Raw genomic sequence first — 18,574 nt, forward strand, 5'->3', positions numbered from 1 at the left:
CGATGGTGGCCATTTTGAAGCAGGCTGGGACTACAGACAGAGAGAGGGAAAGGTTGAAGATGTGCGTGAACACTCCAGCCAGCTGAGCCGCGCATGACCTGAGGACGCGGCCAGGAATCCCGTCCGGACCAGTAGCTTTGCGTGCGTTCACCTTCCTGAAGCACTTCCGCACATCCTCCTCAGACACAGTGTACGCACTGACGTCATCCACGGTGCGCACACTGTCCGGTCTCATGGTGTTCGCTGCGTCGAATCTAGCGTAGAATACGTTTAGATCCTCACACAGAGAGGCCGTGGTCTGCGGTGTGCTGGTTTTCCCTCTAAAGTCTGTGATCGTGTTTAGTCCCTGCCACATACTCCGAGGGTTGTCAAACTGTTGCTCCACCCTGTCCCTGTACTCACGTTTGGCTGCTTTGATCGTCTTCCGGAGTTGGTAATGTGCGTGTTTGTAGTCCGATGTGTTCGCGGAGGCAAAGGCGGTGTTCCGTGCCGCCAGTGCCGCGCGAACATCTCCGTTAATCCAGGGTTTTTGATTTGGGAAGGATTTGACTGTTCTGGATGGGACGACATCTTCCACGCATTTCCTGATAAATCCACAGACTGAGTCTGTGTATTCATCAATGTCTCTGGCGGCCACGTGAAACATTTCCCAGTCCGCGTGATCAAAACAGTCCCGCAGCGCAGACTCCGATTGGTCCGTCCAACAGTGCACCGCCCTCCGGGTTGGAGCTTCCTGTTTCAGCTTCTGCCTGTAGGCGGGCAGGAGCAGGATGGAGCAGTGATCTGATTGGCCGAATGGGGCGCGGGGGAGGGCTTTGTACGCATCCCGGAAAGAGGTGTAACAGTGGTCGAGTAGCCGGTTTCCACGTGTGTTAAAAAGGATATGTTGATGGAATTTTGGTGAGACTTTCTTCAGGTTTCCCTTATTAAAGTCTCCGGCTGTGATAAACGCTGCCTCTGGGTGTGCGGTTTCCTCGCTGCTGATCGCGCTGTACAGTTCCCTGAGTGCTCGGTCAGTGTCGGCTTGTGGGGGAATGTAAACAGCCGTAATAATCACTGCTGTAAATTCCCTCGGTAGCCAGAATGGCCGGCACTTAATCATCAGGTACTCCAGGTCCGGTGAGCAGAAGGATTTGACCGGGTGCACGTTCGCATAATCACGTTCGCATAATTCTTGCTTAAATCATTGTTAATAGTTTTGAAAGATTAACCTGTGATAAGACAGCTTATCAAGATAGAATATGCTAGATAGAACCATATAACTAAAGATGAACCAAACTGTTCACAGTTTTATCTAGCTCTCAGTTTTAAGAAAGGCTAGTGACCCCTGTTATAGAGTCTGACAGCTGCGAGGATTATATACAAATATTCAACTATACCAGAATTAAACCAGGTCTAAATAAAAAGGAGTGAGTATCACTACAAAGATTAACCCACAGTGGTCCTCATACCCAGGGGCGTTTCTAGGATCAGAGCTTTGGGGGTGCTGAGCACCCAGAGAGCTGCCCACACTGTTAGCCTTTGCAGTAATTTCCATAGCTTAGTACTGCAAAATCAACAGTAAAAAAACTCTAAAGGATGTTAGCAGTTTGGTACTGTAATTTGCATGTAATTGTGGGAAAATTCCATGAGATTACATTATTTTTACGGTAACTCACCGTACTCATGGAAACAGCTGTAAAATACAGCAAATGTAACAATTGGTGATGTTACTGAGATTATACTATTACACCATCCGGATTTCTGTTGTTTTCTACTGTAGATCTAAGAGTAATTACTTAAATCCTCATTCAGAGTGTATTACTATAAAATGTGATTCACTGTGAGAGTAGTATAACATATAAACTACAATATACAGCATCATTTTTAACTTAAGGAGTAAGTTGCAGCCACAGTAGAATTTAATTCCTGGAGCTGAATGGAACCTCATATATTAATAAATGTATTTGTTTATTCAAACAATGTGAAACATTAGTAATACTATTAATTAATAGTATACCTATAAGGTTAGTATTGTGATAGAGTCGAGTATATTTTAATTATACTCTTGTAGACATTATGACATTATGCTAGTACAACTATGGTGAACAAAAAGTACATCTAAAAGTTAATTTCAAGAATACTGTTATGTACTAAAACGGGGGCCAATATAGTCCCAAGAAGCATTATTAGTATACGTACTAGGTAAGGTATACTTGGGAAATATAATTGAAGTATGCTTATTTTTTGTATGGCCAGCAACAAAAACTAATGGCTACATTTAGAGTAATGTTTAAAAATGACTTCATTTAGCAGGATGTTGCTTTTTTCTCTTCTTATTCTTTCTTATACTGGACCTTCATTTGTTTTGTATAAGGTGGTACTTTTTAAGACACCTCTGCCTAACTACAGTGAACTGACCTAATATATGACGACCTCTGGTCGTCATATGTTTGTTCATGTTTGTTCATGTTTAGCGCGTTGGGTTGTGTTTTTAAAGCGATTGTTACGTTTTTAAAGCTTTTTAATGCAACAGGTGCGATAGCCGACACCACACCTTCACCTGACGTACAACGTGACGTATGACGCACACGTCGGGTATTCACTAAACAACAATGGGGATAGAAAATATTGCTCGAGGTGGTTAATGATTCTTTCGCTGGTTGCCAACCACCATTAAATAACAGCAAGAAGAAAATATTGATCTTATATATATTATATTATATATATCTTAAATATTGGTAATAAGACACAATTCAGACTCAAACAAAGCTGCAAAGCAGGAGAACAACATGGCCATCAACTATTCTGTGCCACAGATCCAGTTCGCTGCAGCACAGAGTGATGATGAGACCGTTAACATGTGCAAAAGTAGTCAGAGGTAACTGGATGTTCAATCGGGTTAAATGCAAGGTTGATTAGATTATCTGAAGATCATATGCTATTCGTGATAACTCTGCTAGACTCCAAATTGCTCGTCCATGTGGGAGTATCTCAAAATTAAATGAAACCACTTAACACTTTTTCCCTAAAACGGACTGACATGGGACACATTAAAGTTGGATCGGAACCTGCTAATCAGTCTGAAGGTAAGTGTTTTTTTCACTTATTCGAGAGAAGTCCGAAATGCGTTCTTAGTACTGTTTGTTTTGACTTTTAAGCTACCCTACCAGGATATTTTCATTCAAATGCTAAGACAAAATGTAATAATATCTATGAATGTGGAGACTCAAAAGACTGGTTAGGTAATAGTTGCCGATGGATTTATGAGACTTGATAGAAACTTGGACGTTTGCAACAGGTGAATCGGTGAACTACCGAGGTTGCGCCCAAATGCTTAAAGCTGTTAGCTGGTCAGTGTTTTCAGGTGTGCTTGTACTACCTGTACGGTGCGGAGTGCTGACTAAGTCATGTTAAACCCATTAAAGTGTCGAGCTCAAATATCTTTTCATTTTTGTGCACTGTTCTCTTGTCGGCACACAGTTTCTGTTTATTGAAGCCTTTTGTGAATAATTTTGATCATGTAAAAACTGGGAATTGGTCCCTATTGACAATACTCTTATTTTTTGCATTGCATATGTCATTCAGGAAAGGTAATTGGTCACTGAACTTTTTGCAACTATGTGTATTTCTAAATTTTGTGGCTTCAGTGCACGTTTATTATATTTATATTTATTTTATATTTATATTTTACAGTTTGATGATTTAAAGTCTCACACACAACCCGTCGATAGGGGGCCGGCTGCTTCCAAATAGAGCACATTTCATTCATAATGATGTAAATCCAAGCCCATTATGTATTCATGATTTTAAATCCTGGGTTGTGTGAAATCCCAGAAATGCACCTTAGACAAAGTGAATCTGTGAACTAAGGTGTAGCCAAAGCCTTCAAGACTTTGAAAAGGACAAAATTATTGACCGCCTTACATATCACCGCCTTTACCCAGGGGATGCCATACCCTGCATTTACGGACTTCCTAAAATCCACAAGGAAGCTGTCCCACTCAGACCCATAGTCAGTCGCATAAACTCAGCCACTTATAACATTGCTAAACACCTTGCTACCATCCTTGCTCCTCTCGTGGGGAACACCCCACACCACATCAAGAACTCCACCGACTTCACCGACAAGGTCCAGAAACTTACCCTGGATCCAGATGAAACCATGGTGTCCTTTGATGTAGTCTCTCTTTTCACTTGCATACCCACCACGGAGGCAGTGGAGACTGTCAGAAAACGACTACAAGAAGACAGCTCCTTGGAGGACAGGACCAACTTCACACCCGATCAGATTTGCACACTGTTAGACCTCTGCCTCACCACTACATATTTCAAATACAACGAGGGTTTCTACAGACAAAAACATGGCTGTGCCATGGGCTCCCCCGTGTCACCTATTGTAGCCAACCTTTACATGGAGGAAGTGGAAAGGAAGGCTCTTGGCTCTTTCAAAGGAAGCGTACCCAGCCACTGGTACAGATATGTGGACGACACCTGGGTCAAAATCAAGACACAAGAAGTGGAATCCTTCACTGCGCACATTAACGCTGTGGATAAAAACATTAAGTTCACCAGGGAAGACACAAAGGACAACTGTTTGCCTTTCCTGGACTGCACTGTGCACATTGAAGAGAACGGCAACCTCAACATCGAAGTTTACTGGAAGCCCACACACACGGACCAGTACCTCCTCTTTGACTCCCATCACCCTCTGGAACACAAACTTGGAGTAAGTAGGACCCTACACCACCGGGCAGAACATGTTCCCTCTAAGCCTGAAGGAAAAAAGAAGGAACACACACATGTAAAGGAAGCACTCAAAACGTGCGGTTATCCTAAATGGGCGTTCTTAAAGTCAGCAAAGAGGCACAGAAAAGAAGATCAGACACCAGCGAGGGAGGATAAGAAGGACAGACGCAACAACATTGTCATCCCCTATGTCAAAGTCAAAGTCAAAGTCAACTTTATTGTCAATTCTGCCACATGTACAGGACATACAGAGAATAGAAACTTCGTTACTCTCAATCCCTAGATAAAATAGAAAATGAACATTTAAATATAAGAGTGATTAAAAATGCAAGTAAAATATTTTAAAGTAAAAAAAATTAAATAAAATTAAATAATATAATACAATTTTACATATAACAAGAAAGCTATACAATATACAATATAAGGGTAAATGACATTGAGTGCAAACCAGGCAGAGTAGTGCAAATAGGCAAATAGTGCAAATGGAGATATAGTAATGTACGGTAAGAGATAGTGTAACAACAAAGTCTTATGAGGTAATGGCAGTCCAATGCTCCACAAAGTGACTGGTAACTGGTGCAGGCCAGTGAGTGAGTCAGAGAGTGTGTGTGTGTGAGTGTGTGTGACAGAGTTCAGTGAGACCGTGGAGGAGAGAGGGGAGAGGGGGCAGAATCGGGAGGGAGTTAAGCTTCCTGACAGCCTGATGGATGAAGCTGTCCTTCAGCCTGCTGGTCCTGGCCTGGAGACTCCGCAGTCTCCTCCCCGACGGCAGCAGCTTGAAGAAGCTTTGCATTGGGTGCGTGGGATCAGCCGCTATGCAAAGGGCTTTTTTAGTGAGACGGGTGCTGTAAATGTCCTGGAGGGAGGGGAGAGAGACAAGAGAGTAGCCGGTGTATCAGAGAAACTCAGGAGAGTTTTCTCCAAGCATGACATCCCGGTGCATTTCAGACCCAGCAACACACTCAGACAGAAACTGGATCACCCGAAAGACAAAACGCCAAGACACAGACTCAACAACGTGGTGTATGCTGTACAGTGCAGCGAGGAATGCTCAGACCTCTACATTGGAGAGACCAAACAGCCACTTCACAAGCGCATGGCACAACACAGAAGAGCCACCTCCACAGGACAAGACTCAGCAGTCCATCTGCATCTTAAGGATAAAGGACACTCTTTCGAGGATGCCAATGTTCACATTTTGGACAGAGAGGACAGATGGTTTGAAAGAGGAGTGAAAGAAGCCATCTATGTCCACTGTGAGCGACCATCTTTGAACAGAGGCGGTGGTTTACGACACCAACTGTCTGCCATCTATAATCCAGTTTTGAGATCCCTCCCCAGACGCCTTAACGCCCACTCACATCCTGGGCCATCTGACCTCAGGACATCACATGATAAGGTGGGGCCAGGTCTCACAATGAACTCACCCGAAACCCTGGCTGATTGGGACCCACACCCAGTTTCACACCTTGGCTCAGGTGATTAGAGGATCATCAGGGGGTCCTTTGTCCCTCTGTGGGGGGAAACTCCCACTAGGTTTAAATCTGGGATTCTCCACCATTTGACCTTAGAACTGAAGAAGCTTCTTGGATGAGAGGTGAAGCGTCTTCAAGCAACTTAAAGAAGTCCAGACGCTTTTCTTTGCAAGCTCCTTTGACTACGATGACCTGGATGACTGAGAACCTTCACAGAACCCTAACTTATATCTTTACTCAGCCGACAGGAAGACACTAAATAAGCAAACTAAGAACCCCTTTTTAAAAACACTATAATGATCTGGTTTGAAACACATAACTACTTGGGAGAAATGTTACAACTGTCTCGGTTTACTCCGATATCTGGAAATAACAGCTTTCTTCCTGGTAGGGCAGATGCAGGTTTTAAATTTTGGTTCGATCAAGGTATAAGAAAAGTGTCTGATATATTTAGGAATAATACTCTTATGTCTTTTGAACAACTTAGAAGTACTTTTTCTATTCCTGTCAAACATTTTTTTTAAATTTCTTCAATTAAGACATTTTATCTTAACCACACAAGGTGACAGCTTAGAAATCCCCACCTCCTCCTCTCTAGAGAGCACAGTTATAAAGCATCTAAATGGGAGAGGCCGAGTTTCTGCATTGTACAAATTATTTATGGAAAATTCCAAAGAATCAACACAGTCTATTTTAGAGGCTTGGAGGAATGATTTGCAAATGGATATATCTGATGATGAGTGGTATAAATCATGCTCCTTGGCCCAGAGTCAGACATTTAATGTGCAATCTAAACTACTTCAATATAAATGGTTAACAAGACTCCGTCAAAAAAGCATCATTTTAACTCAAACATCCCAGACACCTGTATTAAGTGTGGAGTGGACAGGCACTTTATTTCACTGTATATGGGAGCGTCCACATGTGAAAATCTTTTGGGAAAAGGTAATAAATCTGTTAAGTCAAATCACTGGTGACGTGATTCCACTTCATCCTAAAATATGTATTTTAAATATATACCCGAATAATTTTGTACCTGCTGCAAACAATAGAGCTCTGTTAACGACTGGACTTTTGGAAGCCAAGCACTGTATTGCTATGTGCTGGAAAAATCTAAAAATATGTGGACTATCTCAGTGGCTTAATGGACTGACATCTATACTATCTATGGAGAAAATAACTTATGCATTAAGAAATAAACTGTTTTGGGCTCTATGTCAATATAATTTGTAAAAATGTGTATACACACACACACACACACACACACATACACACACGTAGGAAAATATTTAGTATACACATCCAGAAATGCATACACTATTATATATTGTACATATATTTATTAGTTTCAGGTCGGCCATTCTTGTATTTTGCTCGTTTGTGTTGTTGTGTTTGCACATCTCTGTTGCTTGTGGGGCTCGCACACAAGAATTTCACTCGCATGTGCTGTGCCAGTGTGCCTGCACATGTGATGTGACAATAAAAGTGATTTGATTTGATTTGATTTGATTTGATTTTGGTCAAAACTCTACAACTTTCTGGAGAGCTGCAGTGTGCACGCTGTGGACTTAACGGCCTGAAACTCTAACTTGATTTGTATATCTGCTCTTCCCTTCTCTTATGGTTTGCTTTGTTTTTGTTTCTATTACTATGTTGTTTCTGTTGTTGTTGTGGTATTTTTTTTATTTTTTATTTTTTTATTATTATAATTTTTTATTTTTTATTTTAATGTTCACGGTGCACCATGTAAAACTGGTTAAAACCAATAAATAAATGTTTTTTTTTTTTAAAAAAAAGAACACACTGTATTTGAAAGAAAATACATTAAGAAACAGATCATATTAGATTTATATTTCAAATATGATACAACTGCTGCATAATAAACACAGTATTTGATATTCATTTTTTTTTTCTGGATTCTGGATCAGCATCACGATGCAAACCTGTGGCCATAGTATATACAGTATTCTGGAGAAGGTATAAAATGTCACTGTGTGTGTGTTTTGTGTATACATTTTGTTGCCTGTTGTTTGCCTTAGTAATATTCCAGTTTCTGTTTATCTCCCACAGTTTTGTTTCCTCATGTTCCCAAGCGCTGACACCAGTCTTTGCATTTTATTATAATCTGATAACCATTGTTAATCAGCTACCATCTCTCCTATGGACTTTTTCAGCCCAGCACAGCCCCGCCCTCCAGCACTATCAGCAGCAGGAGCAGCAGTAACCCCTCAGCAGCAACATTGTACCCATCAATTAAAACATGCGCGCTTTGCATTGTCTCCACCTGCTGACAGATAGATGTGATTCCATATTAGATTCTTGATGAATGTGGGTTGTTGTGACTCAGCCCGGTTAATTTTGAGCACCCCCCCCCCCCCACCCCATCTGAGCATTGCTTGACTGCAGCAGCATGTGGACTGCCACCATGAAATGATGTCTTTACTGCCTGCTTCCATAGAACCTTCAGCCTCTCTTGCATCATCTTCTCATGAAGCCTAACCTTAAAACGATAGGATATAGTGTTTTGAAAACCTAGTCGTCTGCAGCCATCTAGTGTTCCTATTACTCACTGCATGGTCCCTGTTCAGAGAACGTGTATGTGCGAGGATTTACCAACAGGTGGCAGCAGTGGATTAGAATAAAGAGCCTTTGGGAGCTGCTAACCTTTGACTGTCTGCATATTTTGTTGTCAAGCTTTGTATGCTATGCTGATATCCTTCTCTCTGTTCTATATCACTTTTGAGTTTTCTCTCCTAACTGCTGATGATGTCTCTGCATTGATAAACGCATGGTTTACTTGCTACATGTGAACCTGATAAAAGGCTTCATTGTTAAATGGTGGCTTTGCCTTCAAAGAGCCACACAAAGAACAACAAGTTTCAACTGATATCAGTCAAACAAATGTGGTAACATGCTTGAGTAATAAAAGAACTATTGTGTGTACCCTTGTATAATATGACCAGCAGGACAGTCTGTGTGTGTCTGTGTGTGTAGAGCATTAAGTCACGTTTTTCTTTGGTTCCTACTGTAGAAACTGTGCAAGTTGCCACTTGTGTGAAGGTGCAGGTAGTGTTCATTAAATGAGTTTCAGTGCAGCCTGAGAGCACTTTGCTTGCAGCTTAAAGTATTGCTTTCACCTCTCGTTCAGTTTGCGACACCTTTCTTTGGTGAGACTGAACAGACTTGTAGATCGCTGCTTTTTTGCCCTTAAAGCATAAAATAAAAGGAAAATGATTTTCTCATTATTCACTTCCGAGATTGTAGTTTCCCAAGTTATGCAAGTTATAAACATCGAATGTGGAACTGCTCTTTTACAAATAACACCACCCAAGGCAAAAGTCACGTTCAAAGTTCAAGGAAACAGGGAAAAACCTGTGGGGGAAAACACCGACACCGTGTTAATAATAGAAGAAAGGCGTTGCTATTTCACTCCTTCATAACCAGCAGTTGGAAGAGTGAGGGGACATTACTTAAATTAAAAATAATAATAATAATATTCAGATTTTATGAAGGCTCAAAGTTTGATTGACAGGACTCCCAAAAGATGCTGCAGCAGCCTTTAACTGTCTGCTTCCCCTGCTTTCACTAATTAAATGAAAATGTCCAAGAGGTTCAGGCTTCACTGTAGTCAGCCTATTGTGACTGCAACATTGTCTTTTGGGATTATTCATTTGACATCAGTCACAGAAAGCCTCAGTAAGGACAGGAGGTACGTTGAATAATCTCTTTAGATTGAAGAGAAAATATGAATGTATGAGATGAGCAACTGATCTAAATGTGACACAGTGCAAACGAGAGTTCATAAAGTCTTGCTACATGACTTTTCCCTTTTATGTTTAGTTATTAAAGGAAGTGAGAAGAGGTCATATTTTGGGTCAACACAGCATTTTGGAACAATTAACTTCTCACTCAAAATGAGCGGATATAGCACAAACACTGAGTAATTATGAGTCAACAATCAGTCTTTCTAACAAAAAGCACAGAGCTCGTTACAACCTGACACATTAATATCTGTCTTAATAACTGTTTTTGAACTTCTTTTTCAACTTAAAGTTGTGCTTCTTCCTCGGATGACCTGACCTCACCTGCAAGTTACGCACTTTTTATATTGAAGCTAAGTACCCCACAGCATCATGCAAGCTACTGCACACCCCCATCCCTCCATTTTCCTCTTTAATAATAACATAGTGGGACAAGTTCATGCAGTGTGATGACAACCTGTTTGTCTGCCCCATCCATGCCAGCGAGTAAGAGGACGAGGCAGTTCTCAGGGAAGCTGATGTTTAACTAAGATAAACTGTAAAAACACCTGGTACAACTGCACATGTTCCTGGTCAGAAACTGAAAAGGGAAGTTCCATAACTTCCTGAATATGGATGTCATATTAAGAGACGTCTTGATGACTTTGAGATATGATATTGCAAGAAACGCTTTATGTTTTCTCTTTGGTCCTGCTAATTCTATGGATCTTATAATTATCTATGAAGCTTAAGGCCAATATTTGCACTGACGGTACACTGAAGTGACAGGCTGAGGTGTTAGGCAAGACCCCATACAGGTGCTTTTGTTTTCAGATATCCAGGCCAGAGGCAGAAGAAAGTAGAAGAGGGTTCTTGATGTCTTCTAAGATGTCCCACATATCAAATACAAATATTTTGCTGGAAAAGTGGTTCGGTTGGCAGACAATGTGGAACTCCTCACAAAGGAAGATAGTGCAAAACATGGGCGGATCATTCTGGTTCATGTGAGCAAAAAATCTGTTTAAAGATGAAAAATTACAAAGAAAGAAAACACAAGTGAATAAAACAAATGTTGTAAATCTGGGCTACTAAACACCGGATCTCTGTCCTGGGTGATAAATGATTTAATAATTGATCAAAATATTGATTTAGCTTTCCTGTCTGGAACCTGGCTGCAGCAACTGTCAGAAAGCGTGGACTACAGAGGAGGTGCAGCCACTCTCTTAAAGACCTGGACACAGTTATAGCTCATGGGCCTCATTCAGGGTTTCCATCACATTACTTCACATCATGTCATGGAGTTCCACTTTGTTCTGTGATGGGAACGATACATTATCATTGAAATGTTTGCCTGAGGCAACATCATCATTGCTATGCAGACAAAACCCAGCTTTATTTATCTATAAGGCCAGAGACAAATCCATTAAACTTCAGAAACGCCTTAAAGACACAAAGGTTTGGATGTCCCCAAATGTTCTTCCCCTAAATCAGGTGAGTCTGATATAGGATCAGACAGCTCCAGGACTTTGAGTGATACACTGAGCACTTCCCCCTCACCTCTTTTTACTCCCCACATCTTTATAATGTCATTACATTTTTCGTCGTCTCTCTCTGTTAGTCTGCGCTCTCTTTTTCTTGTCTTCCTTCTTGTCCCCTCACCCTCAGCCAAGGGCCGCCTCACCCTGAACCTGGTTCTACTCGAGGTGTCTTCCTGTTATTATTAGTTATTCCTTCCCAGTGTCATGTGCTTGCTCATGGGGGTCACTTGATTGTTGGGGTTTTGCTCCATCACTGTGGGTTCTTTACCTTACAGTATAAAACTTATTGAGGCGACTGCTGTTGTGAATTGGCGCTATAAAACTAAATCTGAACTGAATTGGAATTTGGCTCGCTGACAGTGTAGTAGACAATGATGATGATGTTCTCAGAAGGCGTGGGTGGAGGTTGGTATTGGTGGAGGAGATGGAACCCCTCTGGTTGACTGAGCTGTGGAGGGACAGGACAGGTTGGGCTTCAGTCAGCTGGTTAAGGACATAACTACAGATATTGAGTCAACTATGTAGTGCTGTCAAAACACTTAAGATTAAGCTTTCATCACAATTAACGCAATACAAAACATTTAACGCTATTAACGCATCTGGAGTGCAGAATGACTCAAAATCCATGAAATGTTTCTGTCAACGCATTTCGGGCAGTTTGTCCAAGTAGAGTTACCTTCACACATGCGCAAATCAATGTAGTTGATCTGGTAGTAGTGATGGGATTCTGGCTCTTTTTAGAGATCCGGCTCTTTCGGCTCCGAACCGGCTCTTCAGGTTGTTTTGTTGCTTTAATTCATTTATTATTAACAATAATATAAAATTATGCACAAAAGGAATTACTAACGTAAAAAAAAGTGGTTTTATTTATATATGTTTATATATAAATATATACGGTGGCCCCTAGAGACAAAATACGTACAAACTCCAAAACACATTTCTAGCATGAACTGAACTTCCAAAGCAGAGCTACTAGATCACTTAAATTACACAATTGAAAGCATGTGTGTATTGTTTGTGTATTTATACACAGGCACTCATATATAGTCAAATAATTAAAAAAAGTTCATTTACCTGTTACTACCACACACCAAATCCGGTCGTTGGTACTTCCTGGCTTGTGTAGCCACGAGGTAACAAAAGCTCACCACTGCCCCCTAGCATCCTGGAGCACTTCTGTTGTTCTTTTGTACGCGTTTTGTCTCTAGGGGCCACCGTAAATATACTTTTATTTATTCACTCCACATAAAATGTAATAAATAAATCATATAATACAAAAACCAACTATTCACATTTCAACTTTTAACTATTTAAATTTTCAGCTTTTTCCTTTTAAACAAATTTAAAGTGAAACAACACAAAACACAGGAAACCACAACACAATTAAATATAAATTAAAATATGAAAACAAAAAGAAGATGCATATTCTCTGTCATATGGACCTGCATGAATAAACTTTCTGAATCCTTTATCATCTGCAACTGAAAATAGTTGTGGATGATTACTATACCTTTCTAATGTGACGTTGTTGTCCCTGGCTCTCTCTCTCCCTCCCGCTCTGTTCCTGTGCTACTGAGTGTAACTACCGCCCCTCCCCCCTCTGCCCAGCGCAAAGCACAAGGCTCGCTGTGGAGTGAAGCGGAAAAAAGAGAGAGAAAGAAAACAACCCACAGCTCGCGATAAGGAGCCGGCTCGCGTCGTTCACGTCAAAGAGCCGGCTCTAAGAGCCGTTTCGTTCGCGACCCACACATCACTATCTGGTAGTGACGGGCAGAGATGGGCAGTAACGCGTTACTTGTAACTTGTAACGCGTTACTGTAATCTGATTTACTTTTTTTCGAGTAACGAGTAAAGTAAGGGATTACTATTGCAAAAACGGTAATTAGATTACCGTTACTTTCCCGCGTTACTAAAACCGTGATTTGAGAATGTCTCATGACAATGACGTTAGCAAGTGCGACATTCGTGACAACAGCTGTGTGCAGATCAACAGTGGATAATATATCGAGTGCGGAGAGAGTATGAGCGTGCAGCGTTTTTAAAGCGTGGAAGTACTGACCTTACTTTGAGTTTGACTCCATAAAAAGTGACAAAAACATTAGTGTCCGTTGTGCGTGGGAAGAAAACTTCTTTTTACAGCGAAAATCCCCTAAACTTCCAAGCAAGCACCGAGTGCGCTACGACGTAATGGGAAACTCACAGAGAAACTCGCGGATTCTTCCACACCGCTGCAGCACACCTGCACCAGGGTAAACCTCCGCCTACCCAACTCCTGCTTTACAGGTGAAAATAGAGCAACAGGACCGCTAGTCTTTGATGTTATTTATTTTCTGCTGTGTTTTACTTGCATCTATTTGAAAGAGTGAGTGTAAACACAAAAAAAAATTATTTTATGTGCTGGAATGTGCAGAAAATAGGTTTAAATGTTAAACAAATTTCTTCCAGTCAGAATGTTGCATATAATTAAATTTTTGCTTGATGCATAAAGTTAAAAGATTAAAACTGATAAAACAAGTTAAAAAAAGAGACTTTTCCATTTGATTACATTTTGTATGATGGATTACGTAGAAAAAGTAGAATTGGGCTGAAAGATCTATCGCTTTATCACCTATTCAGGTTGTAAATCGTGTTTTTAAAAAGTAACTAAGTAACTAAGTAATTAATTACTTTTGAAAATAAGTAATCAGTAAAGTAATGGGATTACTTTTTTGGGGAAGTAATCAGTAATTAGTTACTGATTACTTTTTTCAAGTAACTTGACCAACACTGGTGACGGGCAGCTGAACCAGTCAACTCAATATGGAAGATGCTAAACGCACATTGGCCCTCTCGATGGGAAATTTGGGTATTAAAAAAATAACAAGTCGACCAACATAAAGTCTCATGCACATTGTGGAAGCACTCCCAGCTTAAAATATCACATGGACTCGAAGCATACGTTAGTCGGGGATGCTGCTAGCACTTTGGCTAACGTGTCACACAGATTGCGACAAACTGCTCACGGAGCATCGGGGACGCAGCAAGTCGACCTCGGACATATTGACTGACGCCAAGCGGATTGCAACAAACTGCAGACGTGTTAATATCGTTGAGAACACGCGCTTTACAAGCTTTGGTTCCTCGTTTCAAGGACTCGAAGCCTCCCCAAGAGTGACAGAGAGAGAGTGGATAAATGTTTACAGAGTTTGTACATGAATGTTCAAGATGTTCAATAAACATGTTTAGTTTGTATATTTTCCCTTTTTTCTCGAGTCTGTTTGCTCATGCAAAATGAAATGCGATTAACCTCTTAAGCCCCAAGCCTAACTGATCTCCTACGGGGGCAAAAGGCAGGAGATCAGTTAGGCTTGGGGCTTAAGAGGTTAATATAGAATAAAAATGAATTATATTTAATCGTGATTAAAATCCAAATTAATCCCCAGTAACCCTGTGATGAATCCTATTAAAAATTGTAATTTGAGAACAAATATATATTATATATTAGTGCATACTTAGCTATTAGTATGGAGGTTTTTAAAAACGTTGTATTTCACAGGCGAGCCTGTGCTAAAAGAAAACTATTAAGCATACATTCTTTGTTTATTCTCCATTTATTTCATTATATTGCATAAATGTCTGTTACAAGCTTAAATATAAAGTGTAATTACAGCCAGGCTATTGATCAAGTAATTGGGATTAATAGCGATTAATTACAGAAAATTGTGAGATTAATTAGTTAATTTTTTTTTAAAATCTATTGACAACACTAATGTATATATGTATTAAGCAGACCTGTACACACCTGCTCAGGTAATAATCAGTGTTTGGCTGTAGTGGCAAAGCAGCTTTGTTCATGTAAATAAGCTCTTTGTTTAATTGCGCGTGTGGGAACTCCCCTATCAGAGCTGGTTCGTGCTGCTAATGCATATCAGCTCACGATGAGGAAAACTATTCATGAATAATTCAAAGGCTCAACTATCAAAAGTTACTGAAATCATTTTTATTGTTTCAGTGGAATTACGGCCTGTCATTACTCAGTAGGCAAATATTAACCTAGCATGGGACTTTCCACTTGTGCTTCATGTTTTTCTTCAGCAGCCTTTGGGGGGCATCGAGTGACAACATTCACTGTTCCCTCCTCTCATGCAGCTGTGACCTTATGAACTTTTGATATGCTGGTGGATATTCTTTCACCTTCTCGAGCTGCTTAAGCATTAATGAGACCGGAGCACTGCGGCTTTTCCCTGAAGCAGCATGTTTGTTGCAGGATTTCAAATCCCCTGCACAGGTGACACTGTCCTGTTCTGCACACACGCATGCATGTGTACATGCTATGTGTCCGTGACAGAGTGAGGTAGTGAATGAAAGGTGAAAGTGAAGCCACAGACCCCAGTGAAAGATGTTTGCTCTGCAGGTGGAGGCATGTTTCAGACCCTTTAAGGCTTGGCATGTACACACAGGTTAAGAAGAGCAGGAACGCAACACATGCACACAAAATCATTCCACACACCCACAGCCCTTTTTTTTAACCTTATCTGGAATCTGTTTATATTGCTAATGCTAATACCACAGTACTATCTACCATACTATGACTTTACTGCAGGCTTATAGCAATTTTAAACACACACAGGAAAAAACCGAGCGCTCAGGGAGACCCGCTGGGGCCGTGAGAGGTCAGAGAAACAGGTCACGGCAGTTTAAAGGATTTGGCAGCTCTGAGATCACAGAGGACGTAGACAGGCTTTTAGAGGAGCATGAGATCATGAGTCCAAGTTCCTTCAACTCATAAATGCTATTAACTGCAGTAGTAAACAATCAAGCATGTCATGATCCGCGGTTTTTGACACAGTGTTTTGAACTTTTGAACTCATCTAATACTTTGGAGTTATTATTTTTTGATCGTTGTTTACGTTTGGTGGTTTTCATTAGTCTGATTTCTCGTTTAGGTCCAAATGCGTCGATGTTTAGTCCTCGTTTGGTTTTCTGTTTGTGTTTAGCGGTTATATCCTCAGGTGTTCTTTAGTTCTCGTCTTGTGTGCGTGTTTAGCTTCTTCTCTGTCTTGTTGGCTTGATTCTGTTCACCTGTTTTTCCCCAGCTGATTCGCCTCCTGTGTATTACATGTGTCCTTTGTCACTATATGTGAGAATAATTTCTGTTTGCTCTACTCTCCACACATCATGACAACAGCAACACAGACTTCTTTGAGCAAGAATCTCCAGTTTGTGTCAGAGTCCTGAGGACACCTGATCCTGTGAGCCATGAGCTGGCTGTTTAATCCAGAGCCAGTGGGTCTTTAGCCTGATTCCAAGAGTCCCAGCCACCGCTGCTGGCCATCTGACAACCCTCGGCTGACCTGGGCCTCCAGCCATGCCGCCCGAGCTTCTCCATTGCCATCTCCTAACTAAGAACCCGCTGGGCCTGTGTTGCTGAAAAAGCCTGTCAACTCAAACATGCAGTGTTACCTATTGTGGTGGCATCTTGCTGTAGTAGCTTTTTAAACCTGTATGTAAACACTAATTCCCCACAGAGCTCATTTTTCGTGTTGTGTTGATGATGTGTTCTGTAGTTTTCCAGCACACGACACTGTGCAACCTCCCTGTGGCAACTCACACACACAACAATGGACAAGTCATCAGTGAGTCGTCCTTATGTGACTCTAAAACAAATTCATTTTTAACATGTACTGTCATATCAGTAACCAGACACAACAGGGGAAATCTCTTTATATTCCACATGCCTGAAAGAAAAGAAATATTGGCTAAAATGTAAGATTTTGAAATCTTGAAATATGGATATCAGCAGAGGTGGGACCAAGTCATTGTTTTGCAAGTCTCAAGTAAGTCTCAAGTCTTTATCCTCAAGTCTCAAGTCAAGTCTCAAGTAATGTCAGGCAAGTCAGAGTCGAGTCTCAAGTCACTGGTGTAAAAGTCCAAGTAAAGTCACAAGTCTGAAATTTTGAATTTCAAGTCCTTTCGAGTCTTAAACCCCCCCCGAAAAAAAGCATGTTGCAGTTATATGCTAAATGTAAATATTAGACCATGTAATTTTTAAATCTGTGTTTTTCTCAACACATGACAAAATAGTGAACTTAGAAAATATACACAAATTGTGAAATTGCACCTCTTTAGAATGCAGCTCAATTAAACCTAGCTCCAAGAATAATTTTCACCGACAGTTCTGAGATAAGCTGCATGTTATTCTTGGATGCGGTTGTAGGACCGGCTTTAAAATCGCATGACAAAAATATCATACACATTAAAAAAAACTGCATCACCAACGTAGCCTGGAAAACATTTGCTAGTTAGATGAAGTCAGCTATCTCATCTTAGCATATTTATATGCATATTTATAATCATACGGTTCTTGGAGTGAGTGCATACACTCATGAAGTTTAGTAACTTCAGGTCACTGCAACAAGCCCAGGTACAGTTTACCGACGGATGGGTGCAGGACCTTGAAATGCACCGAACGAAAGACCATCGTACGTATCATAAGTTTACCAGTCTCACAAATCGTCGTCATAAATACACATTCGTTAACCGTTTAGGACCTTTGAGCTCAACGGTAATTAATTAGTAGTGGAAATAATTTCTGGTAGCATTACAGAAATGTAGCAGTGACAATAATACTGTATGCTGTAATCGTACTGGGCAATTAGTGATACAAAACAACTGTTTTATCCTGTGAATAAAATGTTTTTGTCAGTGTACCATAATAACAGAGGCGAAACGCAATATTGTGTCAGGACAATTCACTATTTATGCACAATAAACAAAGGAGCATAGCGCGACAATTTCTGTTCAGCGCCAGACTTGCTTGTAACCTATATCACCAATTATGTTAAGAAAAATGACGTATTAACTACTAACAGCAGACTGACCTTCGTGTAAAATGCTTGGAGCAGACTAACCTGTGAGCTGGAGTGTTCTGAGACGTTATATTTGATCTTTGAATGGCTGCAATCCAGGCCATCCGTCGCCTCTTTGTTACTTCGGAAACATGGCTCGAACAATTTCTCCTCAACGACGTAATCCGATAACAACCGATCTCTTTACCCGTCGGCTTCCCGTGGCTGTCATGCGACCGGCTATTGCAGTTAATAATACAACAGCT

This window comes from Simochromis diagramma, unplaced genomic scaffold (assembly GCF_900408965.1).
Source record: "Simochromis diagramma unplaced genomic scaffold, fSimDia1.1 OVJJ01000024.1, whole genome shotgun sequence".
Classification (NCBI taxonomy): Eukaryota; Metazoa; Chordata; class Actinopteri; order Cichliformes; family Cichlidae; genus Simochromis; species Simochromis diagramma.